Below are 14,291 nucleotides of genomic sequence, written 5' to 3' on the forward strand. Positions count from 1 at the left end.
ATACATGTTACTGCCAAATAAACTTGAGGTCGTTCCATTTAATACTGGTGATTTAATCATGGATGAAAGACGGATGTTCTCTTTATGTGCCTGCTTCAAAGTAGAATAAATCGAAACCTGGCCAACCAATTTTACTAGTGTTGTAAGGTTTTGTGAGAAAGAGTGTTGTGTATTGCTTCGCAACTAGTGACTTTAAGAGTGTGGCCCTGTCTTCCATCGCACGTGTACTTCCGCGGCTGGAAGTAATGTTCATGAATTGTGCTCAACAATGTTCGCTTCAGGAACCCCCTGAGCACTTACACATTGGTATTACAGCCACTTGTGAATTCTGGTCCTAATGTAAGCATTAAGGGGCTTCAGCACTCATTTTAGTGCTAACTTTAGAGGTTAATTCTATTGTGTATATCGTTGACTGACAAGAGATGCTGGGTCTGGTAACTATTACATCTTGACACTAAGAACCTGTGGCATGACGAGCTTACGCAAGAGAACAGTGCAGGTGCCACCATATACGTTCGTTGTCCTTGCCTTGTTGTACTTTGAGTCCTTAACATCACTCAGATCTTTTCCATCTGGTCAAGATGTTAAACGTCTATGGTAATTGATGTCTAAACATTGTACCACATATGCCTTTGTGCTACCATCAGTGAGAAACAGGGGCCAGGGTTCCTGAACAAGAACAAACTTTAATTTGGCTTGTTTACCGTCGGGTGCACACTCAATATCTGCTGAAGAATCTTCCCCGAAGCCCAGTGCACAGACTGCTTTGATAGCCTTATCGTGGAGTATCACTCAGTGGTGTGCACAGCTGTGGCTGAAATGGCTGTGGAACTTTGGCATGCTGCAGACATGGTGGTTGGTGTACTAAATAAGGTGTGTCCGATTCATGCACAGTTTACTGCACCATGCACTCCAGTCATGCTGTGCTGTCCCATAGCCCTCAATTCTTCGGTGCAAAAGCATGCTGCTGCACCACAGTTCTCAATTGTGGCATGGTGCAGGTGATGTGCCACTGCGTTGCAGGGAACCGCTACACCTGCTGGTTAGCTGGTGCTGCTGAGGTTTGCAGCACCATGCAAACGATGCTCACAGGGGTGACGTTTGCAGACACAGTGGGCACTTCCATTGGGTGTGCATACGCTCCGTAACCTCTTTGACAAGGTGTCAACATGCAGCCAGAAAAGTGTCCAGCACATTTAAATTTGTTGCGGGCACTGTTACTTTAAAACCTCGTTAATATGTATAGTTGGCAGGGAACGTGGATCAGGTATGCACTAAGCGATGTACTAATTAACGAACAATCACAAATGAGCGGCTATAGACTTACCGGCCAAAGAAAAAAACATCTTAATTCTCACTCAAATACACATGCATACAAGTTTTATTTGCAGACAGGCAGCAAAAAACTTGCGACTTTCACTTGCCGCCATAGCAACCTTGCAGTGATGACGGCATCCTAAAACTTGGCAAGTTCGCCAGCCAGTTTCTCCATCAGTCCCCACTTCTCTGCGAACACTCTTATAATGGTCACCACACTATCCATGTCAGATACGGAAGGGCCATCATCCACGTCACCGTCCATGAAACCACGTGTATGATGACGATGATGGTCCCCGATGACAGTCAACACTCTAGCCATGTCAGATACGGAAGGGCCATCATCCACGTCATCATCCATGACGACGAGCAACGTTTTGACGTCACTATCAGTGGCAACTGCAGCACGGGAAAGGTCCATGTGCCACAATTTTGCTATCTACAGTCTGCAAGCACAACATTTCGCCAGTGTCACACATGTACATGCCAAAAAATGAAGTAAATACTACAGATTAACCATTTGGCATGCCTTAAGTGACGACAGCTTAAGCAGTCATTCGCCAGTGTCATACTTGTACCCGCTGAAAAATTAAGTAAATACAACACATTAACCGTTTGGCATGCATTAAGCAACTATAGCTTAAGTGCTCAGCCGATACATCAGGTTGAATGGCAACAGGGCAGGGAATTCATCATGACTATGTTTAAATTGGAATTACTTATTAAATGGGTACGCATTAACAAGGTTTTACTGTACAATGGTAGTATTTATTATTATTATTATTATTTATTTATTCTTAAAGCTCCTGGCAGATTTGCTTGACTATATCCATGCTTCAGACCAAGCAGGCAACGTTGTTTATGGCGCAACTTTATGGAAGTGTTTTAAAACTTTACAGAAAGCATAACAAGCTCGCACTGATTCAGAAAAGCAGCCATAGGCACGAGGCCACCGAGTGATACAAGGCAAATAACACGGCCTACACCTCATTGCTTGATTGAAAAGTGCGTGCAACGTGCTGCATCAGCATCCATGGCACTGTTTATCTGTTGCACCGGCACCACTGCGCCTTTCCAGCACCTGTTCCGTGTATTGCATGAGTATCTATCGCATCAATAGCGATGTCTACATTGACAGCTTTCTCAATCACCTCTTAGCAGTCAGCACAGGGTGCCATTGTTTCAAAGAGTGCTTTGTTGAATCTTTCCATGTTGTCAAAAGTGATTAGAAACAGAATTTCACTTGGACTTAGGTTGATCTTCATTGACTATTTGCCCTATGATCGTCTTCATGCGTGTATCATTTTATGGCTGTTCGATTTGCCAGCACCATTTGGAACAGTTCACATGGTGCTGAACCCTGCCATTCATTTCAGTGCTTCAATGATAATGCCTTCTAACCCTTGCCATTCATTTCAAAAGGTGCTTGGTTGGTCAACAGTTTTTTAGCACCCTCTCTCGGTGCAGCACGTTTCATTCATTGCCACTTTGGTGCAGAAATAAAGGTGCCAATCAGCATTGCAGCAGACGATGCAGCAGACAAGACACCATCGCAACCCCATTTACACACATCTGCTGCATCTACGCCATGCTCTGTGTGTTGTGCTTTTGCATGCATGTACACTAGCATGTTCTGTATTTGCCATTAGGCTGCGAATGAGCTGTCTGTACTGATCAACTCAATGCTACTTCAAATTAAATATGCCTCTGTGAACACATCTGCATTGGTAGTTTTCTTGTGCTATTGCCTATTGCTTGTTATTGCCTTGTAAAATTTAATACAGAAAAGAAACGATTGTCTGCATTCTTGTTAAAGAAGGCATGACCAGTTCATTCCAAGATACCGACACTCACTTCCACGGTGCACTTTGCTTTTAGAAAAATGCTGTCTGATCATCTGTAGCGAAAAAATTGTTATTTATTAACATATAGCATGTATTTAAACTACTTCTGTCATGCAGAACTAACCGTACCATTACAAACATTTACTCATTCCTCTACATTATTTTTTGCTTCCAGTGTACATTGCTGATCATACCCACAGTTCAGGAGCTCTGAAAATTACGGTGCACATTAATCGGACAAAACATAACGCCTGCACTGCGTCTGCACTTGGGCATTTGTTTGAAGTGTTCCATTGTGCCTGTGTCACAGATATCGAGCTGCACAATTTCATAACTCTCGCGCATCGGCATAAACTGGTTCAGCGCGGTGCAGGCGAATCAAACGGACCTTAGATAATTTCTGAACTGCTGGTGCACCACCTTGAACTAGCTTACAGTGGTGCAGGCAAATCTGCTAAACCTTTAAAGGGCCCCTCACCAGGCCACATAGCCAATTTTGGTTATATGCCGGATGTTGTTACGTGCCCTCTAGGGAGCGTTCTGCCGCAATCATTTTTCAAATTAGTTAATTAATAGCCGAAATAGAAATATTTCATTGCCGTGAATGCATGCTTTCAGGAGGCGAGCGCCACTGACAAGAGAGACGCTCTCTACACTTGCCCTTGTCTAGCCCCCGCAAGCGAAATTCCTTCCCTGCGTTCTCCCATACCAGAGCTCAAGTATCGCATACAGCACTGCCATGTACTACGTAACACACTTGTGCAGGCGCAGAGCAAGCGCAGAGCATACAATGCGCACTAACGATAGTGTTTGCAAAGAATTACATCGCTACGTGCCACGGAAAGGTCTGAAATTTCAATCTGAACGCTGTTTTTCCTTTTCCTCGTTGCCGCTGCGCTCCAAGCCAGACGATGACGTACCCGCGTCCCTGCGCCTGCGTACTCGGATCCGCAGTGTGATGTCACTCGTGGTGACACGTGACTTCGACAATTATTCAAGGCACCATCTGTTATTTATGTGATCTGTTGCTTGAATTGATGAATTGAAGTTAAAGAAATATTAAACACACAAGCAGAATGTCTGCGCGTTTTTTGTTTTACTTCGCACCGAAGCAAGAGAGATGTACTTCTGCTTCGTGTGCTTGTTCCCACGGTCGTGCAGTCACGGGTGCAGGTACCGAAACTATGCCATTTTCTACCGTGTTCCAGCGCGTGATCTTCTTCTGCCTCAGTATTCGTGTAGCACTGAATTATACCGCTAGTCATTCGTCCTTGTGCACAGCACGAAAAATCGTGTGCTGCGCAAAATGCTAACAGCTCGCGTGCAGCGCTGAACAAAAAAAAAAAAAAAAGAATGAGGGGCCCGTGACGTATATGTCACGCGATCCTTAGTGCCCAGCATGGGAGAACACAGGGAAGGAATTTCGCTTGCAGAGGCTAGACGTGGCGAGTGGAGAGAGAGTCTCACTATGCAGTGGAGCTTGCTTGCTGAAATCATGGGTTCGCGGCACTGAAACATTTTTATCTCGGCTACTGATGAGCCGACTTGAAAAATTTTTTGCGGCAGCATGCTCCCTGGAGGGCACGTAGCAACTTGCAGCACGTAACCAAAATTTGCTATGTGGCCTGGTGAGCGGCCCTTTAAATGTTGTGATCCCTAGTGCATAAATTTAAGCTGTATTAAAAAAGCCATCTTGTTTTTTCTTGCATGAACGTTTTGATCATTATGAAGTCCAGCATGTGTAATAGATAGAACAGAACTGCAGCTAATCAGTCTCCAACAGAGTTCTTTATCCAGACAAATTTTTAATCACTGATTTGCACAATTCCAGCTCACACATTCGAAGTGCAAATCTAATGTGAACAAAGCTGTCACATGGGCATAGAGCTTAGTTAACAGCTTTAACAAACATCACCTTAGTACTAGTGCTCTGATTTTTCTCATGCTACATCATCTTGTGGACAAAATGAATCTGGAGCATTGTATTGCGATGAAAGGGTGTTTGAGGCCTGATGTGAAAGTTCAAGGGCAAATTTATTTATTTGTTTCATTACCTTCAATGCCCGAAGGTGTTACAGAAAGGAGTGGGGGGAAAAAATACATAATTCTTGTGATTGTTGGTGGCTAGTATATACTGTAATTGTCGACAGCGGATTTAAATGCAGAAACACTTGGAATGGTGACGACGGAGGTGGGCAGGTGGTTGCATTCCCTCAATGTCTTCGGCAAGAATGAATTGGAAAATAAGTTAGTATGGCAAAAAGGGATTTCAACTTTATTACGGTGATTAGTACGACAAGACAAATAAGATGACTCATTAAGAAGTTCATTTTTCAGATGTGGATTATGAAAAATCTTATGAAATACGGATGAACGAAACACTTTTCTACGCAGAGAAAGGTTAGGAGGTTTCAAAATGTGTTTCATCGACGATACAATTGAAAAGCAGGAATAATTTGACAGACTGAAACACGCATTATGGTTTTGTACCGATTCTAATTTATTATTAAGAAATTTTTTACTGGGATCCCACAAAGCGCATGCATATTCAAGCTTAGACCTTACAAGTGTTTTGTATAATGTTAATTTAAGAAAAGATGGTGCCCTTGAAAAGTTGCAGCGTAAGAAACCTAACGTGCGATTAGCATTGTTAACGACATAGTTAACATGGGTTTGCCAAGAAAGGTTAACAGTCAGGTGAACACCTAAATACTTATACGTGGTAACCTAGTCTAGTACAGAGCCATCAGTGTGATAAAGAGGAGGGTTACAAGGAGAAGCTTTTTGGGAGATTCTAATTACTTTACATTTTTTAACATGCAAATGCATTTGCCATGCCTTGCACCAGTTATAGCGTCGAGGTCAGACTGAAGTGCTGCAAGATCAGTGTCAGATGATATGCGATAAATTACACAGTGTTAGATACGGACCCTTTTCCTGGCATCACTCGAGTTCCCCAACCACATCCAATCCCCGTCGCATTCCAATTAAGGTGTGCAGAAGTGCATCTAATACGTTCCCAGACCTGACAGACAAGTTGGCGACCCCCACCTGAGGTGCCGCCCGTCGAGCTATTGTCTCCACCCCTGCTCGACTTTTCCCGAAAATGCAACGAGAGCCTGGCACCATTCCAGGTAGTTGATCCTGGTCCCGAGCAAAGCTGTTTTGCAGCTCTAAAAGCTCGTTCAAAAACAACCCGTCTCCTCCAGCTGAGCACTTTCAGACCAAGAGGCAACACCAAGGCAACGCCGGTGACAAAGTCACCCGTCCGACAGTGGAGCCCTTGGAGCAACCCCATCTGCCGAATGTGACAGCACTTGCACAGACGCCTACCATTGGAAGAAAGTGACGACACCTGAGCGGCCTCGACGAGTGGCTGAAAATGATGTGACCCTGAGAGACCAAAGAGTTTTAAAGCGAGAGACAGGGAGAAGAGACAGGCATTCCTTAATTCATTCAATTTTTCGTCCTTCTTGCCACGGGCCGCAGCGTCCAATTTGCTGCCGGCCGTCAATGACTTTATGACTGTTAATTGCTTTGTGTTATTACTGTAAATAATGTAAATAAACCTTCAGTTTCATCTCAAAATCCTCCTCAACGTTGGCCAACTCCTGCACTCAACAGCAAGATCCAATAGCAGTCATCAGCGTATAGCCTGATGGATGACTGAACTGCATTAACCAGGTCGTTAATGTAGACTAAAAATAAAAGTGGGCCGAGGACAGAACCCTGCGGCCCACCGGAAGTAACTGGACAGGAAGAGGAACCAAAATTGTCAGCTGTCACAAATTGCATTCTATTAGAAAGAATTTTTTTTTTTATATATATGGGGTTTTACGTGCCAAAACCACTTTTTGATTATGAGGCACGCCGTAGTGGGGGACTCCGGAAATTTCGACCACCTGGGGTTCTTTAACGTGCACCTAAATCTAAGTACACGGGTATTTTCGCATTTCGCCCCCATCGAAATGTGGCCGCCGTGGCCGGGATTCGATCCCGCGACCTCGTGCTCAGCAACCTAACACCATACTGAGCAACCACGACGGGTAGAAAATTTTCAATCCAGGCAGAAATGTTAGGATCGATGTTCAATTTGCTTAACTTTAAACGAAATAGAGGGTGACAGACAAGGTCAAACGCTTTCTGAAAATCCAGGAATATGCAGTCGACAAAACACCCATTGTCAAGAGCAGCGAAAAGATAATTAGTCAAGCAAATTAGTTGTGTCTCACAGGAAAATGATTTATGAAACCCATGCTGTTTCGTATCAATTGCCTATAGTGTTCCCTTGCATGTACGAAAAGCCCTACCCTTTCAATGCACAATATTGGTTTGACACTTGGGACTTGTGCAAGGCGCCATTTAGGATTATAAATGCCTGTCCACATAGGATAATTACCTTCAGAGTAGACTCGAGAAAATTAACAAACCATGAGTAAATAATATGTTCTAATAGTTTGTAAGGAATGCTAGTTAATGATATAGGTCTGTAGTTATATGGAGAGTTGACGTCACCAGACTTGAAAAGTGGTACCACCTTGCCCACCTTCCAATCGCCAGGTAACTGGGCAGAAGCAATGGACTGTGAAAAAAGTTCTGTTAATAGAATAGAGGAGTACATTGCAGTGTCCTTATACCGTCCATTCTGCATGACGAAGACAATTTCAACTTTTTTATTAAGTGCAACACACCAAAAGAATCTATAAGCACAGGATCCATCGGTGGGTAAACCATTCTACAGTATGCAGATGACACTTGGGAAACAGCTGACACTTAAGAAAAAGACATTGCGAATGTTTCGTTTAAGGAACAACATCGAGAAAAAAGAACAGGGACACCGTCATTATTGTTTAATGAGATTGTACTGTAGAACCATCAGTTATGTTCCAAAACTTAGGATTTTCTATAAGTAATTATGGGAGAGTTTTATTGAAAAAAAAACAGCCTTAGCCGATTTTTAAAACACTTAGCTCAGGTTCGAAGTGCACATTACAACAAAAAGAGGCTAAGCGTAAGTTTCAGTTTCCAATTAGTATGTCTATTGAGAATGCCACCCAGAGGGATATTCAGAAGAGCAAAGCTCATTGGCATGCCTTCATTTATTCGTGGCAGCGCACTCAAGTTTGCTGTTGATTAACAGGTGGATGAAGAAGGCTTGCATTTTCGAGTCCTGAGTAGTGGCATGGCAATGATTGCCAAGCCTCACGACATGGAGCCAGCTCAGAATTGCACCAAACAAAGATGATGGATGCAGCCAGTGTTGCCAGATAACTGCATTTTGACTATTCTGTATTATTTGCATTTCTTGTGCAAAAGAAATTCTCGCAGAGAGTTTTATCTTCAGTGGCCTGCAGTTACGTCATCTGCTACAGCTAGCGCATGGGTTAACTCCATAGCAAGCCACTAGGATGGTGACACAGTGTCGTGGGATGCTTCCTTAAAAGAGTACAAGAAGATTCTAAAGGAAAATGTGAGATGATCACAGTAATAGCCAAGGCATTTGGCATGGGAATGACCCAGCTCTGAAGGTAATTATCACATGTGGACAGGCATTTATAATCCTAAATGTCGCCTTGCACGAGTCCCAAGTGTCAAATGAGTATTGTGCATATGGGCTTTTCATACATGCAATTGATAGCAGTTGCTTAGATGTACCACATTAACAGGAACCAAACGAACTCCCTTTGACATAAGCATGCAGCAAATTCAAGGACTAAATGAAGCTTCAAAGAAGTAACTGGATTTCATGTAGGATAGGAGTGAATTACCTTTGTGCACGAGATCAGTGACAAAAACACTAAATAAATGCAGTGCAGTGTCTGTATCATATCTTATGCAGACCCAACTAGCCTGGAGTTTCAGCATTTTTTGTCAGTTCATTTAAATAGGTACTACATTGTTCACAGTGTAATGTTGCTCTACAAGGGATAATATGCAAGATGTAGCATGCTAACCCTCGTGGCTCAACAACTACTGAACTGAAACCTCAACGAGCAGTGGAGCTTCCTTGTAACTTTCATCATAACCATACTTTTGCTGTTGAAAGTGAACCTCTTTAGTGAATTTGCTTGTGTATTACTTTTTCTTTAGGCAAGCATTTTTTCACATGTTAATGTCTCAATCTTGCTTTCTCTTTCCAAGGCTAAAACAAAATGCATCTTATTCAATTCGATCTTTTCACCTAGGAAGCCGTCACCTGGCACTGTGTACAGCAAGCACTTGCTTCAGGCAAGGAGGGAGCCAGCACCATATCTACATCAGTGAGAACATCAGTGCTGAAAATAAAAATTTACTTTCCAAATACCTGCTTGTTTTTATACTGCCAGCATGAATTAATAAGTTTCTCTTGCCTTCACATGCAGGAAGGTTTATAGGGATAAAAGTGACTGTTGAATGCCCAGGAAAAGCCTTGAAGCCTTTCTACTTGCACAGTGGTAAAGTACATGTGTACTTGATGAGGATAGCTATAGGGGCTTGTTGGTACGGCATATCTTATTTTGTTGTAGTGCAAGCTGAACAAGTACAATAGAAAGGCACATCTGACACACACAGCACTAACTGCTTAAGGATTGCTTAAGAAGGCACAGGAACGCAGTTCAGACCGAGTGCATGGTACAAGCACTTAACGTTTGCACGAAAGCATGAAATTTTCTTTAAAAAGAACTAAATTATGGGGTTTTACGAGCCAAAACCACGATATGATTACGAGGCACGCCGTAGTGGGGCACTTCGGAAATTTATACCACCTGGGGTTCTTTAACATGCACCTAAATCTGAAGTACATGGGCGTTTTTGCATTTGACTCGCATCGAAATGCGGTCGCCATGGTCGGGATTCGATCCCACAACCTCGTGTTCAGCAGCCCAACACCATAGCCACTAGGCAACCACGGCAGGTAAAATTATTTTCTTCTCCCAAAATATAATTACTCTAATGCGTAGAAGCATACCATCTGGGGGTGGGAAATCCAATGGGGGCATGGACAGAGAGGGACAGAATGAGCAGGTACCGTGACATTACAAAATTTTATCAAAACTTCAGGTGTGCTTCCCCAACCCCGTTCATCTCGGGAGGATATATCCAGACATCTATTCAGACGATAACTGTAAACTATGTGGCAGGGCTCACGCATCTCTTAGACATTTTCTGGGAATGTGAGGTTATATGCAGAGAAAATGCAGTCTCCCCAGATGAAGCTGCAGCGCGGTGGACAGCCGTGCTGCGCAGCTCAACCTCCAAGATCAACTATGGGCCATCCAACAAGCCCGTGAGGCGGCGAGGAGACAGGATCTCCGGACCTACTCGGGGGCGGCCTAGGCCTAGGCCCAGGCCACGAATCCAGATTTTCAGTAAAGTTGTTACCGCCACCATGCTTTGCATGTAAACTAACAATTTGTAGGGACATACAAATGCGTTTCGGGAGTAAAATTTACTTCAGGCTAAGATTTTGCAGCAAAATTACAAAACAACCATAGGCAACCAGCAATTGAATCCATGGTATCCTTGTATAAATATAAGGGGGCAAACCTAAATAAATAAGGGGGCAAACCTAAATAAATTATACTAATATGAAACTCTATGCAACACTCCTTATTTGTCGGAGTTGGTGCAAACACGCAGTGCTGCACATACATAGAACACAAAGGCACCCAGCATGCACAGGCCAAAAGTCCAGGAGATTCACAGCGCCTACACGACCATCAAGTTAGTAAAGCGGAAATTTGGGCGAGTTGGTACACATTCATAAAGGGAACAGTGCGAACAAGATGACTACGGAGTGAAAGGACACGGGCAATACTCGTCCCGTGTCCTTTCACTCTGTCGTCATCTTGTTCGTGCCGTTCCCATTAAGAGAGACGTTATAATGCTTGTTCCTGCCCCGAATGTTTAGTGTGGGAAGGACGCTGCTACAACACAAGTACTACTGCCATCTATCACTTGCAAAAGCAGCGAAGCATCCACGCGAACCACATCACCATAAAACGAGTCATTAAATCACGTGACCAACAGCACATTCTACAACTCTAGCACACTAAAATTACAGGCGAAGGCCATTTCCACATGAACCAGATTCCCGGTACAGCTTTCTGTTCCTCAAGACGTGCTACATAAAAGTGTTTTGGCCAGTCACATGGCAATTTCAGGTGCATTTGCAGGCTTCTTTCACGCTCAGAAAAATACTCTTATGTAGCACGTATTGAGAAACAGAAGGCTGCATCGGTAGTTTTTCATGTCGCTCTACAATTTTCTCCTAGATACTTTTTATCTAATTATAATATTTGAGAAGTTGATTAATTAATTAAGACTAATTATCTAACTAGGTGAAATGAAAAATATAGTTTGAGTACCTCCAATCAACGGCAAACATTACCTTTGTTCTGTCCAGCTACATGGCATTTGCATATTTTTAAACTCTGGCTAAAGCTAGCTGGGACACCCTGTATAAAAGTATCTGTATGCTGAATAAGTAAAATGTCCATAAAGACAGTGTTCTCCAAATCTTGGAAAGCACCAGACCACAGCAATGCACAAAGATTTGGTGACCGAGGGAATGTGTAGATGCCATTTCAGAACCCGTAAAATCATGCTTTTCATAACAGGGAACCTGCATTCCTGATGTCACATACCTCCCTAATTGATCATAAACTTCTGCAACAGTTAACTGTTGCAGCATGTACTGAAATTTCCCATTGTATGAATACATTTAATGTCTAGGCCCTTAGGCAAGAATTATTTTCTTAATTTATTTTTACGTATTGAAAGGAAGACAATCACTGACATCATTGCGAAAAATATTCAAACTTTATTTGCAATAAGCCCAATGAGGACTTAGAAAAAAGTGCAGCATTTTTACAGTCAGGGCTTAAAAAAGCAAATCAGACTTCTTTACATATTATAAAAATATCACTGAAACCAGGAGTGACTTTGTTATTTGCATAAACTTTGTAGCGAGTTTTTTTTTTTTTTTGACACACAAAACTTCAATGCGATCATGAAAACCGAACGCACATAAGTGACCTTTTCTTAAAAACAATGTACTTAACCTTAACCTTAAACACTTAAAAATTAAAGGTGCTAAAGGTGAACAGTTTTATACACTGCAAAATGATCACTTTGCACTGACCATTATATAGATTTGATCATGTCAGCATTTAATACATGCCTGGTTTTCTTCAGGCAGACTGCTCAATTTACATTGCTACACACTTGCTGTTCAAAGTATTTTGAATTTTACTTCCTATATAGTTATTTGTCTAATTTAAAGGGCTAAACTACACATCATTAATAAAAATTCCACAAACACTCATAAAAGGTACTGTAAAGATGTTTATGCCAGAAATTTCTTTTCTGAAGAACTAAAGTTGAGCATGCCATTCCAAGTTCTGCATGCCAACTTAAAGTAATACCGACACAACATTCTTGTGTCTTGCTTATTTTACAGGTAATCAGTAAGCCAGTAATGATGTTATGAAGCCACAAACGCTTCAGCATGCAATTAATAAATGACACACCAGTTCTGAGCTCCTAAATCAGTATGAGACACATAAGAGAGAGAAATGCAAATTCCGGCATCTTCTGCTGTTGTCAAACAATAATATCCGAGTGTGTCCCCGTTTCTCACTTTGAATACAGCCCTATATTTTCCCATGAAGCTGAACGCTCCAAGAAACTTGAGTGTCCATATTTATTCGGGTGCGAATTGGAGTCATTGCTGCTATACAGTTGAACCTCGTTATAATGAAGTAGCATCTGACATAAAACTACCCTCTGTTATGTTCTATATTTGTCATAAGCAAATGTGCTGATCGTAATGAAAAAAAATTTAAGATTGAGTTTATGCAAGAGAAATGCAAGTGCGCTGCCAACGGGCCAGCACAAGGTCTTCTGTCGATTTCGATGGCCCATCGGTGGCTTCCCATTCTGATAGATGACCTGTGAAACACATTAAATTATAGACATATGCTTTGCTTTATCATTCATATGTAGCCGTGCGATCAGTACGATCAGTATGATCTCATGGGATTGGCATGTTGGCTCTCTAGCCAAGAGCCAGCCAAGCCAAGCTGCTGGCACATATGTCCAGGATGTGTCGTTTCAAGTTCCCCTAGCCGAGTCTGACATTTTTCCTACCAGAATACATATTCTGAACAGCAAGCAAATTTTCGCTTCACAGTAACCAATTTTCTCTCAAATCGTGCATTTTTATTTTTGTTTTAGCAGTAGAACACGCATTGAAATAAGGCATGGCCAAACAAATTTGATGTTTACTTCCAAGTTCACTGTATCGAGGTTCAATTGGATCAGTCCTTTTACGGTTGCTTGAAGATGCAAGACAGTTTGTCTTTCAAGTTAAAGGACAATCCCGAGAGAGAATATGCAGCTATAAATGCATTCTTTTGCACTAGATGGCCATTTCAATTCGGATCAAATCTCTACTTCAACATGAAATGTGAGGGAACACAGCCACAAATCACTTCACAATGAATCGTGCCCACTAAACACAGCAAGTGGGGCATGAACTGTAATTGCATGTACATTTGAGTACACATTATATGACTAAAGCAAGCAAATGTATGAATACTGATGTGAGGATACGAAAAAAAAAAAGAGAAGAAACAGAATACATGAAGCAGTCAAGAATACCTTGTTGAAACACAAAACTAGTATACAGATACACAAGCTTATGTATAGAATGTAACGTGGCTAAAGAAAGGCATTAAAAATATTATTTTATAATAAATGGTGTATCAATCACTAAAACAGCCGATATCACTTTCTTATAAGAACCCCAAAAATTTCACTATGGGGTAGCAAATGGTGTGCAACTAATTCTGAATGTTCCAACTTTACACAGGTACCTTTAAGTGCAGATCTAATGCTTTCCTTTGGGGAAAAAAAATTTGCAATGAGAGGTTAATGTAGTCAGTTCAAAACAAGTGCTATTTACAGCATGAAGTCATGAATTCAATGTAAGATGGTTGGAAATGGTGTCCCTGTGGCATCACTAACTGTTGAGCCATCACTGAAGGGGATGACAATATACCCATTTTTCACCCACAAATGCAATGGCCTTTTGGCATCAACGAGGCAGAGGGCAAATATACATTCCATCTCATTTGAAGCTTCACA

At 42.0% G+C, this 14,291-nt stretch overlaps 1 protein-coding gene across 2 annotated transcripts in view; it reads right to left on the reverse strand.

The window, feature by feature from the left end:
• Positions 1–1,363: 1,363 nt before the first annotated feature.
• LOC139050973 (endosome-associated-trafficking regulator 1-like) overlaps positions 1,364–14,291 on the reverse strand; it is a 69,428-nt gene continuing 56,500 nt past the window's right edge. Inside the window, exon 9 of one of the 2 annotated variants that reach the window (XM_070527911.1) lies at positions 1,364–1,716. The gene's annotated coding sequence lies outside the window, so the exon portion shown is untranslated. Of the gene's footprint in view, positions 1,764–14,291 lie in introns of both variants that reach the window. The other variant, XM_070527906.1, reaches the window with a different exon arrangement.

The sequence above is a fragment of the Dermacentor albipictus genome, chromosome 1, assembly GCF_038994185.2.
Source record: "Dermacentor albipictus isolate Rhodes 1998 colony chromosome 1, USDA_Dalb.pri_finalv2, whole genome shotgun sequence".
NCBI lineage: Eukaryota > Metazoa > Arthropoda > Arachnida > Ixodida > Ixodidae > Dermacentor > Dermacentor albipictus.